General features: G+C 38.8%; 1 protein-coding gene and 1 pseudogene across 1 annotated transcript in view; both read right to left on the bottom strand.

The window, feature by feature from the left end:
• The window catches only part of LOC109084974 (midnolin-like), a 125,987-nt gene that overhangs the window by 77,596 nt on the left and 37,714 nt on the right, over window positions 1–10,677 (bottom strand). The gene's annotated exons all lie outside the window — the stretch shown is intronic.
• On the bottom strand, window positions 3,774–8,312 carry LOC109081641 (annotated as a pseudogene).

Genomic DNA, 10,677 nt, shown 5'->3' with positions numbered 1-10,677 from the left:
AGTAGAGCTGCTTAGTTACTGCCCAGCACACAAACACACACACACACACACAAACACACAAACACAAACAAAAACACGCTCTCAAAAAACACACAAACACACAAAAAAACAAACACAAATACACACAAACACACAAACACACACTCACACGCACACAAACACACACACACACACACACCGCACACACACACACACACACACACACACACACACACACACACACACACACACACACACACACACACACACATAGCATGCACTGCACGCACACACACACACACACACAGCACACACACACACACACACACACACACACACACACACACACACGCACACACACACATACACACACACACATTCTGCAGGTATGTGGTGTTTTCTGTGGATATGAAGCTTCATGCTTTATGAGTTACAGTCACACTCGGACATGGCATGAACTGGAATCTGCATTCATGCGTATCGCTTCTCTTCTGGTAAACATGCGACGCCTCATGAAGACCAAACACGAGCAGAATCTGGAGCGCTGAGTCACTGTTAATAACCTGTGAGTGAGTCACACTAAAGTGTGTGTGTGTAGGAGCAGAATGTCCAGTACAGAGAAGGAGGAAGTGTGTGTTCTGCCTGATCATCACACACACACACACACACAACACACACACACACACACACACACACACACACACACACACACACACACACACACACAGTTATGAGTATGAGCGAGTGTGAAATGAATGTGGTTCAATATGAGAAGAACAAATGTGTGTGTTACAGTAAGATCACGTCTCAGCTGTTCATCACACACACTTCTGAGAGCAACCCATCACCCACAATGCAGCATCACTTACCGTAGTTTACGGTCTCAGAATAACCCTTTGCATGACATCGATGAGACAGAGAAACATGCATTTGTCTATTTGATCAGTGGGTTTTATTGTCTACCATTTCATTTGAGTGTATTTAAATGTTATTATTGTTTTATTAACAAAACTGATCATTTATCAGTAGTATAATGTAGTATAATATAGTAATACAAAGCATTTCTCAGCAAACAATATGGATTTTAAAGAAATAGTTCAACTAAAAATTAACATGTGCTGAAATGTGCTCTCCCTCAGTTCATCTGAGATCAGGATGAGTGTGTTTCTGAGAAATGTAGCACTGCATCAGTGTCTCAACAATGGATGCTCTGCAGTGAATGGGTGCCGTCAGAATGAGAGTACAAACACATCATAAAAAACATCACAATAATCCACAAGTAATCCACAGCACTCCAGTCCATCAGTTAACATCTGGAGAAGACAAAAGATGAAACACATCCAGCATTAAGATGTTTTTTAACTCAAATACATAGAGTCTATAATCCATAATAACACTTCCTCCAGTGAAAAAGTGTTCTGGTGTGAATCAGGAGAGAAATCTGCACAGATCAAGCAGCGTTTAAACAGCTCTAAACAAATATGTGACTAGATTTTGATGCAAGAGACAACAAGAGATGCACTTTTTCACAGGAGGAAGTGTTATTATGGATTATAGACTCTATGTATTTTGAGTTAAAAACATCTTAATGCTGGATGTGTTTCATCTTTTGTCTTCTCCAGATGTTCACTGATGGACTGGAGTGCTGTGGATTACTTGTGGATTATTGTGATGTTTTTATCAGCTGTTTGGACTCTCATTCTGATGGCACCCATTCACTGCAGAACATCCATTGATGAGACACTGATGCAGTGCTACATTTCTACAAACCTGATGAAGAAACAAACTCATCCTGATCTCAGATGAACTGAGGGTGAGCTAATTTTAATTTCATTTCATTTGAAACTTTTCCTTTAAATGCAGTTACTCATCTGATTTGATCATTAACTCACCATCATGTCATCCAAACGCATTTGAGTTTCTCCTGTGGAACACAAAAGGTTAATCTGATTAATGCTGGTATAGTTACTACACACAAGTAGTCTTGCTGGTTAAGATAACGAGTTGCGTAATTTGAGCACAAATGTAGCAGGACGTGATGTTTATGAATAATATGTGGAGCAAACCGTTAAAACTGAAGTGACACTAGAAGCTAATTATTTCCTGACAGAGCAAATGCAATATTTCCCTGAAATAAAGCCGATCAATGATTTATCGATCACAGCTGGATCGTGAGACTCATTCATGAAGGAGATAAAAGCGTGGTTGTGTTTGTGGACTCGAGGGACGTCATCGACATATTCAGAGTCCACTGATCTGGAAAAAGTTCAAAGGTCAAAGGTCAAAGTTTCCCCATTCAGACGGAGAGTGGAGCTCAGGGTCAGTAAAGCCTGATGGTGATTGAGCGCATTTGAATGTGACCGTCACGCCGGAGGTCAAGGGTCAGCCGGAGGTTGGGTGGACTGTCTGAAGGCCTTTATAAAGCCTCATGTGTCATTATTGTGTGACAGCCGTGACGGACCTGAGATCAGCACCAGACACTGAGTTATTACCAGACGCGTCTGATGTGGGTCGACCGCGATTAAACAAACCACAGCTGATGAAATGATTCTTTCACTCATTCATATCATGTCATGTGATGAAGCATCTAAATGTGATCTAATTATAAGAAAAAAATATTTTAAGAAATGTCTTAGTACTGTTTTTGTCCATTTAATAAAAATCTCTTAATACAATATAGATATTGTCTGTTATAAGAATAGATGCATGTCTGTCTCTTTATGAATGGCTGATTATTCAAACGTGGAATCTGGACACTATTCCAAGATCAATAATGACAAATTATATTTATTTTGGAATACACACTCCCACACACACACACACACACACACACACACACACACACACACACACACACACACACACACACACACACACACACACACACACACACACACACACACCACACACACACACACACAGACACACACGCACACACACACACTATACTATTATACATATATATATATTAGTAAACATAGAGAAGACTGATAGTCCCGCCCTAAACGTACGTGATTGGCTGAATCAGAGATTGACAGGTCTGGGTTATGTGTTGACTTCATGTGTTGAGAGCATCTCGTCTCGTTCAGTTCTCGTATCGTCCTGTGAAAGACAAAACATGTTCAGTGTCGTAAATATCATCATCAGAAACACTGAGTGAATCCAGAGTGAGTCCAGATCAGAATAACAAACACATTTATATAGCAAATCTCAAGTACCTTATTTATTTTGTCACAGAAACTAGCTATATTATCATCCAGCTCTTTATATAAAGTTAAATATATAAGTATAGCAAATCTCAACTACTTGATTGTTTATATGATCACAAATGTAAATATATTATTGCCCGGCTCTAATCTGATAAATGCATGTATAAGGCAAACACTGATGTTTATATTGATGATATAAAGAAATTATTCTTAGCTGCTCTCACACACCTGCGGCTCCTTCCTGTGACAGTTTGCAGCTCTTGTCCTCATGTAGGTTACGTGTGTGTGTTTCACTGAACATACTGCACTACTCTCTCTCTCTCTCTCTCTCACACACACACACACACACACACACACACACACACACACACACACACACACACACACACACACACACACACAAGTCAAGGCACCTTTATTTAAACAATACAGATTGTGTCAAAGGAGCTTTAGAGTATTAAACAGGAAAAGCTCATCATTCATTCATTAATTCAGTGATGTCATCATCCAGCTCAGCTCTCTCTCTTCAATAGTGTCTGTGCAAGTCAACAATAATGCCAGAAACACACACACAAAATGCCATGAAACTATATGTTCTTTTTTTAATTGTCATTTTGAAAATGTGGGATGACAGATGAAGTTCAAAAAGTACAAGACCATTTTCCATGAAATTGCATGTTGAATAATGAACTATAACAGCTTGAAATTTCATGTCATTTACATGTTTTAACACAAATTATTAACAAGCTGTAACCTAAAAATAAGCTCCATGAGGTAAAAAATTAAAATGATTTATTGATTGTGATCATTTGAATTGAAAGGTAATTTTGATAGTAATAAAATAATGATGTGACGCTACATTAAAAACTAAATCAACACAAACAGAGGATGAGAAAATCACAGAAACACATTGTCACTCAGCAGACTCTCTCTCTCTCTCTCTCTCTCTCTCTCTCTCTCTCTCTCTCTCTTTCACACACACACACACACACACTCCAGTTTTTAATATTATTATGATAATTGTTAATTTTTACACACACACACAACAATCTTACTGTCTGCATGAGGATTTATTATACATTTATTCTGACTGTTATTTCACTGACAGAACTTCAGCTGCAGTATTAATGTCATGAAGAGAAAAGAAGAGACTCTATAACATCTCACTGATACTGATTCATCATGCAGCTCAAAGCATTATAGGTAGAATCTCTCATCAGTCTATTCTGATTCATCAACACAGTTTCATTGATGATCCAGATCCTAACCCAAACCCAGTAGAAGGACGCTGAGTGAATGTGGTCTGGACTTTGTGGAAAAAGCTCATTGTGTCAGAGACGCTGTAGAAGGACAGAGTTCCTGCACTGTGATCCACAAACACTCCTATTCTACTGCTGATGGTACAAGTCAGAAGAAACAGTCTTTATGTTATTTTGTCTGAATGAGTAACGCGTCCACAAGCAGAACAAACTCCAGGACTGATCACTAGATCCAAACTCACACTCATAACCCCATCCCTTCCTGCTGATGCTCTTATATAACACTGATATATACACACCTCCACTCCACTCAGTCTCCCAGTAACAGCGTCCACACACACTCTCTCTACACAACACCTGAGACTCATCAAATCTGTCTGGATGATCAGGATAATAAAAAACTGTGTTAGTGTTAGTAATCACTCTGTTGTTCTCAGACAGACGGAGGAGTTTATGTGCTGGTGTTCAGATCCAGAGTGAGCTGACGGGAATCTGATGGAGATAAAACACATCAGAATCAGGAATTATGAATCTGTTTGATCTTTTTCATGTAGCTGAACTCTTCATGTTCAGTGTATCATCAGTGTCTCAGTACAGATGAACAGATATCTGTGCACATCATCATTTACATCATCAGTTATAAAACTCTTCTTTCTCCTTCTACAGGAAGAACATGAACACACTCAGAGAGTTTTTTCTGCTGGTTTTCTTACTGACTTACATTGTAGGAAGTCGTTCCTGGTTCTGGGAACAATGTTGGTGAGTGTGACTGTGGAAATCAACAGACATGAACAGTGTGATTCTCATGATCCTGTATCTATTTCTAAGACATTTCTAATATGATGTTCTCCATGATATGAGATGATGATGGACTGGTTTCTGAGAGCAGATGAATCTCCAGGACTTTACCTCTGTCTGAGATACTCCTCTGCTCTCTTTGCAGAAATCCTCCAGTTTGTCTTTTAGCTGATGGACAGATTCTCTCAGATCATCAGAAGAGAAGAGAGAACTGAAGAGATCATCATTTACGTCTGTAGATTCAGGAGGTGCTGAGAGAGACTGGAAACTCTACAGAAAACAGAAATCAAACTCATCAGCTCCACACTTCACTCAATAACCTGCAGGAACATCAGATCTGACTGATCTTCAGTAACTCGATCCAGCACTTTCACAGCATCAGCTTCATTCTTCTCATATTCATTATCTCACATTAAAGCTACAGATTCTAGTATTCACCATATACACTCTATGTGAACTTTCTAGGAAATAGTTGATAAATGCTAAAATGATAAAACATCTGCTAAGAACATAAATGTCCATCTAACAGCTCAAGCACATCAGTGGATTCTCATTGTAGAGTTGAGTAGATTTGCTCAGGAAAAGCAGCTCAAAGATATGATTAGATTGACCATTATTTATAAATTTATAGACACTGAAACTTCACAAGGACCCTTAAGACACGCTCAGGTTTATTTGGTTTCAACACACTGAAGCACTGCTCAGTCACCGGGATTTCATTTAATGCAAAATCAAGCAAACATTATTTGCAGCAGCTGCATTTTTGTCTTATTTATGCAGTTTTTCCACAACAAATGTTAACTTGAGAGGGAAAGCAATATTAGAGACTAAAATCCCATAACTGAGAGTCCAAACAAATGAATGCATGTGTGTTGAAGTGTGGTGCTGCTGAATGACAGAGAACTGTGCTGTAAAGTGAGCAGGGATGGACCGACCATACGGGCCGCGGGACGCTGCTTATACAGGGATTTACAGAGAAAGATAAGTTCTGACATCAGATAATAATATTTGATATTTCCAAGTAATCTCTCCCAATCATTCATCCACGAGCTACACGTCTATTGTCTTTTCAACCTGTTTCTGAAACAAGCGAGAGAGACGCGGCTGTGCAAGCGATCAAACATCTTGTTAATATTTAATGAATGTTTCTAGACTACAGCTTTAATGAAGACCATTATTAAACTACTATATGAAATACTGAATATAAATAGAAATATACTGGGTCAAATATTTGCTAGTCCCTGTAATACCTGATTTCACCAGTAGCCTAGAATAGATTTAAATAAATACATTATTTTACAGAATATGCACTTTTTAAATATTTCTGATCAGATGAGAGTCTGACTGATGATTATATAATAAGACCCTCATGAAGTGTGTTTCTCTGTGAGTCTCTGTCACAGCAGGATCTGCTCAAGTCCACTATGATCCTGTTCTTGTAGATCTGTGTTACCTGCAGGAACTGGATGTGATCCTGTGTGTGTGAAAGCTGCTCCAGCTCAGCGTCTCTCCTCCTCAGATCATTGATCTCCTGCTCCAGTCGCTCCAGTCGTTCTTCAGCTCGACTCACTGCAGTCTTTTCCTGATCTCTGATCAGCTGTATCATCTCAGAGCGGCTTCTCTCAATGGAGCGGATGAGCTCAGTAAAGATCCTCTCACTGTCCTCCACTGCGGTCTGTGCAGAGCGCTGTTAGGACACACAGTGATTCAGCTTCAGTGAGTCTGAACTGAGACGGAGACAAACTTCTCTTCTTCTCCAGACTCACCTTATGAGACTCCACAGTCTCTCTCAGCTGCTGAAGATCTTTCTCTCTCTGCTGGATTCTCTGCTTGTACTTCTTCTGCGTCTTCTTCAGCTGCTTCTGCAGGACAAACAGATGACAGTGAATCTCACAGAAAACTACTGTCATTAATTCATCATGTGAAGAGATGAATCCAGGAATAGTGGAGCTGATAACTAATGACTGTAGGTTCAAACTCCAGAAGAGATGATTCATCATTAACTACTATCATACATGAATTATCATGAAGGTTAAGGTCTGTTTCGCAGAAGCGTATTATAAAAGGGAAACTGACACAGACGTAGAGCTTCAGACTGACAGTGGTTCTGATGTGTAATAAACAGACGATAGATGAACTAAGTGAAGCAATAAATGACTGAAATCATCTGGATTCTGTCAGATTTACTGAAAAGAAATTCATCATAAACTTCACTTAACATTCTCAGCAAACAGTGAAACTATACATTTACTAAAAAGAACGCTTAAAAAGTTCACTCCATAATCTCATCAAACATAAAAAAACTCCATTACAGGAAAGATTGTGCTGATAAAGGTTTACGGTGTATTTTCAGCAAACTCTTCTTGCAGCTGCTGTTCATTTCTGCTGTTGTGTGAACAGTGTGAATGCTCTCAGCTGTTTATATGGTGCTGATATAAATTCATATGAAACGAGTGTCAGCAATATTTCATCAGTGTCTAGTGTTAAAATACCTGTTTTTCTGTCCTCTGTGCTGCAGCTGATACAGTGTCGTGGTTTTTATGTTCATCCATCGTACACAGCATACATATACACTTCTGATCAGTGCGACAGAAAACCTCGAGGAGCTTCTCATGTTTCTGGCAGATCATCTCCTGCAGTCGTCCAGTGGCTTCAGTCACTTTGTGTGGCTTACGTGAATGAAACTCCTCATGACGCTCAAAATGAGTTTGACAGTAAGATTCCAGACACACCAGACAGGACTTGACGGCTTTGTATTTTCTTCCAGTACAGACGTCACACTGCACATCTCCAGCTCCAGCGTCACAGTCAGCAGAGAGAGTCTGGTCTTCTTCAGTTTCTCCACCACTTCAGCCAGCATGGTGTTTCTAGCTAAAGCAGGTCTTGGACTGAAGGTCTGTCTGCACTGAGGGCAGCTGTAGGCTCTCTCCTGATCCTCCTGATCCCAGCAGTCTGTAATACAGCTCTTACAGTAACTGTGTCCACAGGGAATGGTCACTGGATCCTTCAGGAGATCCAGACACACTGAACACAAGAACTCATCCTGAGAAACTCTGGCTTCTGCCATTTTACTGCAAGAATACAGAGACACAAACACTCAACAGCTCAACTAACACTTCAGTTTCTCTTTCCCTGAAATCACGTGATTCCTGTTTCCTGGTTCTGTGTCTGAGTGACGTGTGTAAAACAGGTGTGTCTGCAACTTCATAAAACATGAATTACATTAATTGACGAGTTGATTCAGGTGCATTTAATTAGAGATTAAACTAAACTCTATGGGAAAATGACTCTCCTGGACTAGGAATGGTGAACCTGCTTCTTAGTAAATTACTTTGAATAAATGAATATATTTATTTGCATTCATATCTAATTGTTTGGTTACCGCTACTGGCAACTACGAGTTTAGGCCTATAATGTATAATGTGTTAATGTGTAAAGGCATTTACATTGAGCTCGTGGAGACATACAAATATCTTGGAGTCATTTTAGACAACAAACTGTGTTTTGAATCTTTGGTTGACGCTGTCTCAAAGAAAATCCATCAAAGACTGTAGTTCCTTAGGAAAATGAACACTTTTTAATGTTTCTTCAGAAATGATGACTCTGTTTTATCATGCTTTTATTGAATCGGTTTTATCTTTTTGTATAGCTGCTTGGTTTGGAAGCCTCTCCCTGACAAATAAAAACAGACTTGGTAGTCTGGTCAAAGTGGCGAGCAAGATTTCCAGGAGAAGTCAGGCTCAACTTGGGGAGTTATACATAAAACAGGTCCAGAGGAAAGCTAGAGTCATAGCTCATTCACAGGATCATCCCCTTAGAACAGAGTTTGAGCTTTTGCCCTCTGAGCGGCGCTATCGAGTTCCTAGCTGCAGAACAAAGAGGATGCAAATATATTTTATTCCGTCAGCTGTGAGGCACCTTAATGGTGCTTAGCACTTTATAATAACTTGCACAAGTTGCATTTTTGCACTTGATCGTGTCCTGTATTTTATTTATTTATTTGCACATTATGTACATTGGGCGTTATTGTGAATTCCTTCTCTGCTGGTTGGTCTTTGTTGGTGAGTGTTGTTGTATATTTATGTGTTTTATGTGGAGCAATTAACTGCAAAACCAAATCACCCTTAATATACAATAAACAAACTACCAATCACACTTTCATATTCTTATCAATCTACCAAGCACAGTTTCTTAGGCTGTGTCGAAACTGCACACTAGCTCACAGCACACAATACATACCACACACCATACTATTTTTATAATAGAGAATAAAACATTAAACACAATACAAGCAACAAATATTGTTTCATAGTATGCTACAGTGCTGTCACATGACAAACACTGAACCTTAATTAAGCACAGCTGTCGAGGCTGTTACCTTACCAATAAATGTGCAAACCATTCTTTTTTACAAAGGCTTGTTAATAAGGTTTCATACTAGAAAACAATGCTATATTACCCAGTTGAACTCTTTTCATAACTAGACAGTAAAGTTTGTAGACAAACTTTAAGTTGGCTTGAAAAAGCCTAGCCAGAAAGTTTGAAGTAGTTTTAAAACCTTAAAGTTTGAAAGTTTTCAGCTTTAACTAATTTGAAGTAGTTTTACATTTTTGAAGGCAATACAATCAGAAAAATAGCTAAATAGACAGATAGATAGATAAGACATATTAAACTAGCATGTTGTTAGCATGACTGGCATGTCATTAGCATGTTTTTAGCATGATTAGCAAGTGACTAGCATGTTGTTAGCATGATTAGCAAGTTGCGAGCATGATTTCAAGTTACTAGCATGTTGCTAGCATGATTAGCAAGTGACTAGCATGTTGTTAGCATGAGTAGCAAGTTGTTAGCATGGTTAACCAGTGACTAGCATTTGTTGCTAGCATGATTAACAAGTGATTAGCATGTTTCTAGTGTGATTATCAAGTGACATGCTAGTTTGCTAGTATGACTAGCAAGTGACTAAAATGTCATTAGCATGATTAACAAGTTACTAGCATGTTGCTAGCATGATTCTAGCATGATTAGCATGTTACTAGCATTGTCTTGGAATGATTTTCATGTTAATAACATGTTGCTAGCATGTTGTTAGCATAATTTACATGTTACTAGCATGTTTCAAGCATGATTTACATGCTACTAGCATGTTTGCTAGCTTGTTTCTAGCATGATTAGTATGTTACTAGCATGTTGTTAACATGATTAGCAAGTTACTAGCATGCTGTTTGCATGTTTCAATGTTAATATCACTGTTAAAACCAGCTAAACCCAGTTGATTGAGTAAAAAAGTAAAGATACAGCAAGAAAAGATATAGCGCTGAGTCAGACCAGTCTGAAGGTCTGACCCGAGTTTGATGGTTCTAGCTTGAAAGCTGTAGGAGGAGATAGGTGTCGAAATGCTCAGAATAATAATAATAATAATATAATAATAA

Source organism: Cyprinus carpio, chromosome A2 (assembly GCF_018340385.1).
Source record: "Cyprinus carpio isolate SPL01 chromosome A2, ASM1834038v1, whole genome shotgun sequence".
NCBI classification, from domain to species: domain Eukaryota; kingdom Metazoa; phylum Chordata; class Actinopteri; order Cypriniformes; family Cyprinidae; genus Cyprinus; species Cyprinus carpio.
The sequence above is the reverse complement of the archived record's forward strand: the minus strand, read 5'-3'. Positions and strand labels throughout refer to the sequence as shown.